This window comes from Geotrypetes seraphini, chromosome 11 (genome assembly GCF_902459505.1).
Source record: "Geotrypetes seraphini chromosome 11, aGeoSer1.1, whole genome shotgun sequence".
In the NCBI taxonomy this organism is placed as follows: Eukaryota; Metazoa; Chordata; class Amphibia; order Gymnophiona; family Dermophiidae; genus Geotrypetes; species Geotrypetes seraphini.
The window spans coordinates 9,685,506-9,695,822 of NC_047094.1; the positions used below are offsets into that span (position 1 = coordinate 9,685,506).

At 46.6% G+C, this 10,317-nt stretch overlaps 1 protein-coding gene across 3 annotated transcripts in view; it reads right to left on the reverse strand.

The window, feature by feature from the left end:
- RAI1 (retinoic acid induced 1) overlaps positions 1–6,997 on the reverse strand; it is a 305,607-nt gene extending 298,610 nt beyond the window's left edge. For all 3 annotated transcript variants that reach the window (XM_033963665.1, XM_033963668.1, XM_033963666.1), the window contains exon 1: positions 6,689–6,997. The gene's annotated coding sequence lies outside the window, so the exon portion shown is untranslated. The remainder of the gene's footprint in view (positions 1–6,688) is intronic.
- Positions 6,998–10,317: the final 3,320 nt, after the last annotated feature.

Genomic DNA, 10,317 nt, shown 5'->3' on the forward strand with positions numbered 1-10,317 from the left:
GCTTCAGCACCCTGAGGTTGTGGGTTCAAACCCGTGCTGCTCCTTGTGACCCTGGACAAGTCACTTAATCCCCCCATTGCCCCAAGTACATTAGATCGATTGTGAGCCCACTGGGACAGACAGGGAAACATACTCGAGTACCTGAATAAATTCATGTAAACTGTTTTGAGCTCCGCCGGGAGAACGGCATAGAAAATTACATAAATAAATTATTCGTGCTTGCTGAAAGCTGCCTTTATACACATGCTGGAGAAGCATGCTTTGGAGATGTTTTTCCTATCACTATATTACTATCATTTATGTGACTAGTGAGTTTCCTTTAATTTTTAGCATGAGCCATAGCCAGAAACATGCACCCGAGAGGCGCTTTTCACAGTACCAGCACCTCCGGACTAGCCAGTAATTTTTGGCGTTAAAAGCCAGCGCTTCATTTGGAGAATCACCCGGCAATGACGGAGAATCTTCCCAAGTGCTCGTTTAAATCTTAATGAGCCCATTTTGCTACTATTTTTAATATTAATGGCCTGGTCGCACTACATTTGCACAGCAGAGCCGGAGGCTGCCAAGAAGCGCGGAACAGACCGCGGCGAGCCGTTCTGATAATCAGCCGGTAAAATACTGGCGTGCTACCCCAGCTGGTTTAGCCACCATCGTTAAAGGCACGGAAAGGTTTGAGAATTCGGCCCTTAAGGGAGCCTTTTTCTAAAGTGCGGTAAGCATTTATCAAAATTCTTTTTTTATTATAAACCAAACGAGCAAAAACAGTACAGCACTCTAAAAATAGAAATCTAGCCATACACGCTGCACAAGTGGATCATATAATACAGTGGTTCCCAAACCTGTCCTGGGGGACCCCCAGCCAGTCAGGTTTTCAAGATATCCCTAATGAATATGCATGAGAGAGATTTGCATATAATGGAAGTGGCAGGTATGCAAATCTCTCTCATGCATATTCCCCCAGGACAGGTTTGGGAACCACTGATATAATATAATCTCCTGTAACCCTCCATAATTACTGCCTAGGTTCCAATCCCCCCTCCTCTAAAGATTCGAATGGCCAGGACGATGATGCTCTTAGACACCCCAGCTATATAACAAAGTCTTATGGACCTTCCCCCTACAGCGCTGTTTCTCAACTCGGTCCTGGAGCCCCCCCCCCTTGCCAGTCAGGTTTTCAGGATGTCCACATTGAATTTGCATAAACTTGATTTGCATACATTGTCTCTTTCATGCATATTCATTGTGGATATCTTGAAAACCTGACTGGCAAGGGGGGGCTCCAGGACCGAGTTGAGAAACACTGCCCTAAAGAACCAAACCCCAGCCAACCCACCTTCCCCCCTCCCCCTTTCCTCCTTCCCATGAGATAGAGGCAGTGCATGCTAATCCATCTCATATACATTCATTGTGGATATCCTGAAAACCTGACCTGGCTCCGGCTCTCGCGGACCGGAATTGCCTACCCCTGACCTAGCAAGATCAGAGTAGATCAGAAAATCCGTTCAGTGTTTGATTTCATGCTCTCGAGTCTATATATAGCTATCCCTGATCTGTAAAAACGATTTTTGATTTTATGCAGCGACCACGTACCCCATAGAATTCCCATAATATCAGGGCATGCAATTCAATACCGAAAGGATGGAGGCTGCTCTTGTAATCAGTAATTTAGAATGCTCTTTTCCCCCCCACCAAATAAGCCTTTCCCAGGAATCTGCGTTCCCCGCTAGGCAAAATATGAAGTGCGGAAACGGACTACCGTGTTAATGCTTTTGGCAAAGCGGCTACCGTGCATTAAACTGTAAGCTACTGGATTTTTCTGTCAGAGGGCCTGGCATGGGCAGTGGGAGCATGGAAGCATTAGCTTCTCTTAAATAGGAGACAGTAAATGGTCCTGTCCCATTACCCCATGACTTGGAATTAAAAAAATACCGGGAACCTCCCTTCTTGGGCTTGCCATGTGTTGAAATCCTAAATTAAAATCTGTTCAGCCCAGAGAGGGGTGACATGATCGAAACATTCAAGTATCTCGCGGGCCGCATCGAGGTGGAGGAAGATATCTTCTTTTTCAAGGGTCCCGCGGCAACAAGGGGGCATCTGTGGAAAATCAGGGGCGGGAAACTGCACGGGGACATCAGGAAATTCTTTTTCACTGAAAGGGTGGTTGATCGCTGGAATAGTCTTCCACTTCAGGTGATTGAGGCCAGCAGCGTGCCTGATTTTAAGGCCAAATGGGATCGACACGTGGGATCTATTCACAGAGAAAGGCAGGGGAGGGTCATTGGGGTGGGCAGACTAGATGGGCCGTGGCCCTTATCTGCCGTATATTTCTATGTTTTTAACTTAGTGCATTTCAGTAAAAGGCCCCTAAATTACTTTTTAATCTAGAGTTATAATGTATCTATAATGCCTAGCCTTCAAGATCATTCAGGGCATCCTTCCGCCACTAATCCCTCTATCCTTCCTTGCCCAGACGCCTGCCACCACCAGATCAGCCCACAGACGTAAACTATCCTTCCCCTCTCCACACGGCATCCTCCATGCAGGTAAACTGGGAAAATCCCTCCTCTCCAAAATCACGGGCCTTTGGAACAATCTCACTGTCCCGCTGCGGAACCTGGGTTCCCTCCAACTATTGCGAAAACAACTGAAAACCTGGCTTTTCCCTAGCATATAACTTTCTCTCCTTCTGTCTACATCCCTTCTTTTTATATGCTTTTGTAAACCCTTCTCCCCTCTCTTCTTATTTTTTAAGCTTTGTAAACCGTGTCGAGCTCCACTTCCGTGGAGATGATGCGGTATATAAACTTAAGGCTTAGTTTAGTTTAGTTTAGTTTTCCTTCAAGAAAAGCAGCAAAGGTGACCTGTGGTGGTCAATCCTTTATTTCATCGATTAAGACTCGACACATACGTGTTTCGGCCACTATGGCCTGCCTCAGGAGTCTGAATCTGGAACTTATAAAAGAAAATATCTGCTATGTTACTGGCCTTACTGATGTGCTGGAAAGAAGACTGAAATGTGTCTTCTTGTGGAAAAAAAAACTTTCAGCTGCTAGAGCAGACATGGGAAATCAGGTTTTCAGGATTTCCCCAATGAATAGGCATTGAAAGCAGTGCATGCAAATAGATCTCATGCCTATTCATTGGGGGAAATCCTGAAAACCCGACTGGATTCCGGCCTTCGAGGACCGGAATTGCCCTTGTCTGTGCTAGAGTCTTAATCGAGGCAATAAAGACTTGAGCAACCACAGGTCGCCTTTACTGTTTTTCTTGTCTTTCTACCACCTGTTCCGTTGTGGCCTTTCCTTTCTTTCACTATACATTTAACTTCCATACATTCCGACCCTCGGAAGCTTGATCTCTCCACGGGAACAGCTGGGATAGATGTAGGGAGGATACTCTAAAAAGGTTAATACCTCATTCAAGCCTAAGAGCACAGCTCCCTGTGCAAGACCTTGTTCAAACATGAGCTGCATTTCCCAAAGACCTCACTTAAGCCTAACTCGGATTATGAGCCCTCTAGGGACATAGAAAGTACCTACCGGTATATGTAATATGTAAATCAGTTTGATTGTACCACAGAAGGGAATATACAGTATCATGAATCTAATACACATGAACACAAATGGAGCTTCCTGTATAAGATCTTACTCAAGCCAATGAGCAAGACACTCTGCACGAGACCTTGCTTAAGCCTAAGAGCAAAGCTCCCTCCTTAAGTCTTAATTTAAGCCTATGAGTTGGACTCTCCATACAAGACTTCTCATAAAAACCTATAAGCTCAGCTCCCCATGTAAAAAAAAGTTTCCCCATGCAAAATCTTGCTCAAGTTTGTGAGTGGGGCTCCCTCATGCAAGATCCTATGAGCAGGGCTCCCTGTTTAAGACCAAGCTCAAGCCTATGAGTGCAGATTCCCATTAAGACTTCACTGAAGCCTATAAGCTAAGCTCCCTTATGTAAGACCTTGACAAAAAGCCTATGAGTGGAGCTCCCCCATGCAAGACCTTGCTGAAGCCTATGAGTGGAGCTCCCCCATGCAAGAGCCTACTCAAGATTGTGAGTGGGGCTTCTTTATGCAAGACCTTACTCAAGCTTATGAGTGGGGCTCTTTTATACAAGACTTTACTCAAGCCTCAAAGCTGAGCTCCCACATGCAATACCTTATTCAAGCCTATGAGTGGAGCTCCCTTATGAAAGACTTTGACAAAGCCTATGAGTGGAGCTCCCCCATGCAAGACCTTGCTGAAGCCTATGAGTGCAGCTCCCCCATGCAAGACCTTGCTGAATCCTATGAGTGGAGCTCCCCCATGCAAGAGCCTACTCAAGACTGTGAGTGGGGCTTCTTTATGCAAGACCTTACTCAAGCCTATGAGTGGGGCTCTTTTATACAAGACTTTACTCAAGCCTCAAAGCTGAGCTCCCCACATGCAATACCTTACTCAAGCCTATGAGTGGAGCTCCCTTATGAAAGACCTTGACAAAGCCTATGAGTGGAGCTCCCCCATGCAAGACCTTGCTGAAGCCTATGAGTGGAGCTCCCCCATGCAAGACCTTGCTGAAGCCTATGAGTGGAGCTCCCTCATGCAAAACCTTACTCAAGACTATGAGTAGGGTTCCTATATAAGACCAAGCTCAAGCCTATGAGCTGGGCTCCCCATGTAAGTTGCACAAGCCTCCCCATAAGATCTCACTTAAGCATTTTAGCCAAAGAATGGAAAGAGAGACCCCCTTTAAAAAGTCATCCTTTTTCAAAATGCAGGAAATTCTGCTCCATGTATGTAGATCTTGTCAAGGAGTTTGAGAAATCTGTGGGTCACTCCCCAACAGAACTCTCGCCTCACTCTCTTTAGGTGTCTCTCATACCTAGCCAGGGACAGAGATGAGGAAGTAGAGAGAAAAGTCATTTCCACTGTGGGATGCTGGTGGAAAACATGTTGAAGGTGGGCGAAGTGGAGTTAACAGGAGAGAAGTTAAGTTGGAAGTGACTACTATGTTCGGGGACTTATGACATGAACTTCTTGAAAGATACTGGAATATGAAGTATCAGTGGGTCAAAGGTTTGTGTGTATAGGGGGAAGGGGGAAGAGAAAACAGGAAAGAAAAACACTGTGAATAAGGAGGGGGAGGGAGTCAAATCTGAAAGATATGAGAAATGTGAAGGAAAAAGGGGGCAGCAGACTGGAAGAGGAACATAAGAACTGCCATAATGGGACAGACCGAACGTTTCGAATAGTGGACAACCCAGGTCCCAAGTACCTAGTTAGATCCCTTAAGAACATAAGAACAGCCTTACTGGGTCAGACCAATGGTCCATCAAGTTCAGTAGCCCATTCTCACTAGTCACTAGTACCTGGCCAAAACCCAACGAGTAGCAACATTCCAGCATCTCAAAGATTAGCAAGATTCTGGAACCCCAAATAGGAGCAACATTCCGTGCAGAATCCCCAAAGAGTAGTAAAATTCCATGTAGAATCTCAAAGATAGCTAGATTCCGGAATCCCCAGAGTAGCAACATTCCAGAATCTCAAATATTAGCAAGATTCCGGAACCCCAAATAGGAGCAACATTCCATGCAGAATCCCCAAAGAGGAGCAACATTCCATGCTACCGACCCAGGGCAAGCAGAGGCTTCCCCCATGTCTTTCTCAATAACAGACTACGGGCTTTTCCTCCAAGAAATTGTCCAAACCAGATACGCTATCCACTCTTACCAGAACCTCTGGCAACGCGTTCCAGAGCTTAACTATTCTCTGAGTGAAAAAAATATTTCCTCCTATTGGTTTTAAAAGTATTTCCCTGCAGTTTCATCGAGTAAAACAAATTTTTATGCTGCTTATCCTAGGAATGAGCAGTGAACTTCCCCAAGCCAACTCAATAATGGCCTATGGAATTCTCTTTTAGGAAATTATCCAAACCTTTTTTTAAACCCTGCTAAGCTAACTGATTTCATTACATTCTCTGGCAACAAATTCCAGAGTTTAATTACATGATCTGTTTTAAATCTATTACTTAGTAGCTTCATCGCATGCCCCCTAGTCCTAGTAACATTTCAGGAGCCAAGGGAGCAAGCTGGAACTGTAGCAGGTGAAAAGAGGGGCTGAGGAGGGAGAGCCAGAGAGGCAGGGAGAGGTCGAGCTTTCAGCCCTGGGAGCACTTTACAGAGAGAAGAGTGTTCAGGCAAGAAAAGGAGGAGCTTTTGGGAATAGAAAATGTGATTAAGGGGGAGGCTGAAAGTTCAGCACAGTGAAACTTAATATATTGGAGAATCTGAGTAACATAATATGAGAGAGAGGGAAGGTTCAGAGGTGGGGGGAGGGAGAGAGAGTTCAGTTTAAAAAACAAACAAGGGACTGGAAGACAATGACAAGAGATGGGGTCTCGTTTAAAAGAACCTCCACCATTTCAGGGATCAAATGTGTTTAGGGAGCGACTGTCAATGTTTATGTTTCATTTGGAACTTCCTTTCTCGACTTCAATCTTTGCCACCTTCCCCTACAGAGGCCTTGGGGCCTGCCACCCAGGTGCCTGGCACCGAGGAGCCAGCCTGCCCACCTGCCCCAGGGGGGGAGCCAAGCAGGCTACAGAGAGACAGGGGAGCAGCTGCCCCCGACCCTCTGACAGCACCTCGGAGTCCCCGGGCCAAGCTGCAAAGTCTTTGTCTGAGCCCAGCTTCCCCCGATCCCCGTCTTACCTCGCTCTTGCCCGGGCGGTCGGGCTCGAGGGCAGAGTCCCCCGACCCTCGGCCATGATGGCTCAGCAGAAAAAGGATGGGCGAGGCGAGGCGGCGCTCCGATGGCTGCTCCCGGCCCGGCTCCGGCGGCGGCCGCTTCCTCCTGCGGCGCCCCAGTCAGGCATCTCCCCCGGAGGAAGGGGCGGAGGAGGAGGAGGAGGAAGAGGGCAGATCCCGGGCGACGGAGGCCGGCTGGCGAGCGGACGGGGCCACCAGCGGCGGCTGAGCGGACTCTCCCGGCTCGCCTTGGGCAGCCCCTCCGGGACAAACGCGAGCTCTGCCCTGAGCCGAGACCACCATCTAGTGGCCCGACTGGCAAAGGAAGAGGAGCTGTGGGTGCCGGGAGAGAGGCAGGAACCGGCTCCCCCTTAGGCAAGAATCAGTTACCCCCCAAAAAAAATACAGATCAGGGGCACTAGGCGTAAGACAGGACTGAGATACCCCTATAGGCAAGAATCAGTTACCCCCCAAAAAAAATACAGATCAGGGGCACTAGGCGTAAGACAGGACTGAGATACCCCTATAGGCAAGAATCAGTTACCCCCCCAAAAAAAATACAGAGCAGGGGCACTAGGCGTGAGACAGGACTGAGATACCCCCATAGGCAATAATCAATTACCCCCCCCCCCCCCAATACAGAGAAGGGGCACTGGGTGTGAGACAGGAATCAGATACCCCATTGCAAGAATCAGTTCCCCCCCCCCCCAATACAGAGCAGGGACACTAGATGTGAGACAGGACTGAGATACCCCATAGGCACAAATCAGTTACCCCCCCCAAAAAAAAAAAAAAAATACAGAGCAGGGGCACTAGGCGTGAGACAGCCCTCAGATACCTCCATATGCAAGAATCAATTAAACCCCCCCCCCCCAATACAGAGAAGGGGCACTGGGCGTGAGACAGGAATCAGATACCCCATTGCAAGAATCAATTATCCCCCCCCCCCATACAGAGCAGGGACACTAGATGTGAGACAGGAATGAGATACCCCCATAAGCAAGAATCAATTACCCCCCCCCCCAGGACAACAAGGGCATGAGACAGGAATCAGTTACCACCATAGGCTCAAATCAGTTACCCCCCCCCCCAGGACAACAAGGGCATGAGAGAGGAATCAGATACCCCCATAGGCACAAATCAGTTACCCCTCCCCCAGGAAAACAAGGGCATGAGAGAGGATTCAGATACACCCATAGCACGAATCAGTTACCCCCCCCCCCCCAGGAAAACAAGGGCATGAGACAGGAATCAGTTACCCCCATAGGCACAAATCAGTTACCCCCCCCCCCAGGAAAACAAGAGCATGAGAGAGGATTCAAATACCCCCATAGCACGAATCAGTTAACCCCCCCCCCCCAGGACAAGAAGGGCATAGGACAGGAATCAGATACCCCCATAGGCACAAATCAGTTACCCCCCCCCCCCAGGATAACAAGGGCATGAGACAGGAATCAGATACCTCTATAGCATGAATCAGTTACACCCCCCCCCCCCCCCAGGATAACAAGGGCATGAGACAGGAATCAGTTACCCCCATAGGCACAAATCAGTTACCCCCCCCCCCCCAGGAAAACAATGGCATGAGAGAGGATTCAGATACCCCCATAGCACGAATCAGTTACCCCCCCAGGAAAACAAGGGCATGAGACAGGAATCAGTTACCCCCATAGGCACAAATCAGTTACCCCCCCCAGGAAAACAAGGGCATGAGACAGGAATTAGTTACCACCATAGGCAAGAATCAGTTACCCCCCCAGGAAAACAAGGGCATGAGACAGGAATCAGTTACCCCCATAGGCAAGAATCAATTACCCCTCCAATACAGGGGCACTGGGCATGAGGCACAATCGGCTACCCCCCAGACAAGAAGGGCATTAGATAGGAACCAGTTGTCCCCATAGGCAAGAATTAATTACCCCCCTCCAATCCAGAGCAGGCGCACTGGACGTGAGGCAGGAATCAGTTTCCCCCCCCCCCTCCCAATACAGCTGAATATTGACCATAATATTTTAAAATTCTGCAGCTTTTATTTATTGTTTAAATGACAGAATATTATCGATCATTGATAAATAATTTGATGGCTTTTGGATTAAGGTCAGGCCCTTGTCAGTAGTTACATTGGGCCATAATCTAAGTTTTATCTGAAGCAGTGGTGGGTAAATTGGTCCAGGTCACAAGGGGGATCTGCTCTCTATACTCCAGCAGGACCCCCAGCTTTTTCTGCCTCCTGTTCCTCCTAACCCCTCCCCCCCCCTCCTCAATCTTGTGTCTTGGGGTCTTGGGTTAAAGAGGTAAAACAGGGGAAACAAAACCACAAACTCAAATACGTAAAATAATGAGTGGAATTGCCCTAATAAGACTGATGGACACAAATGATTATAAAAAATGTCCTTTCACTCATCCAATGACTTTATTCATCCAATAGCTCAATGACTCGATATGTACGTGTTTTGGCCACACAGGCCTACTAAGATATAACGGAAAGTGTCTTGAATAAATAGGCTCGCAGTCCAATGATAACCAGTCACAGCACCGTATCACTGGACTGCGAGCCTATTTATTCAAGACACTTTCCGTTATATCTTAGTAGATTCTCAAGAGACTCCTGAAGCAGGCCTGGGTGGCCGAAACATGTACATGTCATCGAGCTATTGGATGAATAAAGTCATTTGAACATTGGATGAGTAAAAGGACATTTTAGATAATCATTTGGGTCCATCAGTCTTATTAGGACAATACCACTCATTATTTTACATATTTTTTTTATTATTATTATTTATATGCTTTTATATTTTCATCAAACATAACAATCTTGACAAAGGATCAGAATATTCACAAATAAAAAATTGAACATATACATACACGTAAGTGTATGTTAGAAATACAATCAGTTATTTAGTCCACAAATAATGGATTCAAGAAAAAAAAAAAATACATTCCAATATAATAAGAAAATTATTCTAATTTAGAGTAACGGCAATGGTTATCCACCCTACAGCCGATAGTCAGGTCTTTCATCAATGGACTAAACCAACCCTTCTTTTGGTCCTAAAAAATCTGCTACCTGTTTAGGCTCAAAAAAAAAAAAAGAAAATTTTTATTTTGATAGGAAATAAAACATTTTGCTGGAAACTTTAACCAAAAAGTAGCTCCAAGGCCTAGGGTTCTAGGCTTCAATGCCAAGAACTCCTTTCTACGCCTCTGGGTTTTTTGTGCTAAGTCTGGAAAAATTCTAACATTTGAGCCCAAAAATTTGCCATTTAAATGACGGAAGAAATATAAGCGTAAAACATATTCCCTATCACTTTCCAAGGCTAAAGTCGGCAAAAGGGTGGTTCTGTCTGTAACCACCTCAAGAGAACTCTCCAAAAATAAAGACAAATCAACATTGTCCTTAGATGTTTCCTTAGAACATAAGAAGTTGTCTCTGCTGGGTCAGACCAAGAGGTCCATCGCGCCCAGCGATCCGCTCCCGCCGCGGCCCACCAGGTCCATAACATTTAAGGAGATCCTTGTCTACACCCTTGTATCCCCTTTATCCTTATCCTTTTCATAAGCTGTCCCTACCTTTATCTGTATCCCTCAATCCC